General features: G+C 50.1%; 1 non-coding gene across 1 annotated transcript; it reads right to left on the bottom strand.

Annotated features, from left to right (window-relative positions):
• Window positions 1-1,150: 1,150 nt before the first annotated feature.
• Window positions 1,151-1,305, bottom strand: LOC131292623 (5.8S ribosomal RNA). Its single transcript, XR_009190240.1, has one exon. It is a non-coding gene; the product is annotated as a 5.8S ribosomal RNA (ribosomal RNA).
• Between the last annotated feature and the right edge of the window lie 547 nt (window positions 1,306-1,852).

Genomic DNA, 1,852 nt, shown 5'->3' on the forward strand with positions numbered 1-1,852 from the left:
CCATCGTCACCATTGAAGGTACGTAGAGGGTCGACAGCAGTTTCTTGGGACCTAGTGTCAGACATGCTCGCGGCAACCGGAGTCACCGCTAACATTTCGTAATGGATCACGATGTCCACACGCGGACCATGACAACTCACAAGGGTCGGGTCAGTCCAGAAAGGGTTCTGCTGACAGTCCAGGTGAGGGCGTCATGGCCCTATGGATAATTGAGTTCAACGAGCTTCACACCCTCGGCAGTTTCACGTACTATTTGACTCTCTATTCAGAGTGCTTTTCAACTTTCCCTCACGGTACTTGTTTACTATCGGTCTCATGGTTGTATTTAGCTTTAGAAGGAGTTTACCTCCCACTTAGTGCTGCACTATCAAGCAACACGACTCCATGGCACGCTCGGTCCATCATCCAACGGGCGCTGTTCTACGGGCCTATCACCCTCTATGGGTTCTGAGCCACATTCAAGTTGGACTTGAAAAGCGCTAAGATGACGGATAGTGAGACGCACCAGTACACGGAATCGGATAGACGGACTGGCCGCCACCCCTACGTGCTGAGCTTCTCCCGTTTCGCTCGCAGCTACTCAGGGAATCCCGGTTGGTTTCTTTTCCTCCCCTTATTAATATGCTTAAATTCAGGGGGTTGTCACACATGAACTGAGGCTTATGTACCTTGCGGTTGTTATCGTCACATCTGGCTTGCGACTACTTTGTTTCAATGTCCAATATGTACCGTTGGACTCGGTTAACGGGCTGTTAGCCCGCGTGTGGTTTAACTCACTGATACCTTCCTTTGCCCATACGCTAGTTTGTTTGTGTTCCTTTGGTCAACTTCCATACTTGAATCATTTGTGCTATTCGCTGCTGCTTCGACGCTACTTTGACATCTTCGCTTCTATTTAAATAAATAAATAAGCTGAAGCTAGACATCAGTAAACACCACCACAGACACCACAAGCACGCCTTCTCCTCGTACTTCCGCCTCACGCGGGAACACGGACGCTCTAAATACTTCGAATTCCAATGCCAGTATATTGTAAACCACGGGTTCTTTAATGCTAGCGGGTCGTCGCGACCCTAGTTAACATCATGGTGCACGTCTCGTGACGGGTGTCACGGCGTAGTTAAATGTATGCGATACATTTCTCAAATATAAGCGCTCAGTCATCTGTACATCATGGTAGGTTCCCACGACGTGCAATATGCGTTCAACTTATCAATGTTCATGTGTCCTGCAGTTCACATTATGACGCGCAGTTAGCTGCGGTCTTCATCGATCCATGAGCCGAGTGATCCACTGCCGAGGGTGACTAACTTGCGTAAGCCGCCGCTGTGCGCGTATACCCGTTCCCCGTAGGGAGGAGCAAGCCGCCGCTTAGAGACGAAGCATAAAGTGTCCTCATTCCACATAGGGCAAGCTGGATTAATCCATTTTACCCAGGACGGCCGAAGCGGCGTGGACCAGGGGAGAACTGAACCTTATACTTCACACCACAGTAAGTCTACGTGTCCTCTTCCACATAGGGCAAGCTAGAACTAACTATCTTACCCAGGACTGCCGAAGCAGCGTGGACCAGGGGAGGAACACACTTTTCATGGAAACGTAAGGCATCCATGACTGCCATAACGTAAGCCGCCGCTGTGCGCGTATACCCGTTCCCCGTAGGGAGGAGCAAGCCGCCGCTTAGAGACGAAGCATAAAGTGTCCTCATTCCACATAGGGCAAGCTGGATGAATCCATTTTACCCAGGACGGCCGAAGCGGCGTGGACCAGGGGAGAACTGAACTTTATACTTCACACCACAGTAAGTCTACGTGTCCTCTTCCACATAGGGCAAGCTAGAACTAACTATCTT

The sequence above is a fragment of the Anopheles ziemanni genome (assembly GCF_943734765.1).
Source record: "Anopheles ziemanni chromosome X unlocalized genomic scaffold, idAnoZiCoDA_A2_x.2 X_unloc_8, whole genome shotgun sequence".
Lineage (NCBI taxonomy): Eukaryota > Metazoa > Arthropoda > Insecta > Diptera > Culicidae > Anopheles > Anopheles ziemanni.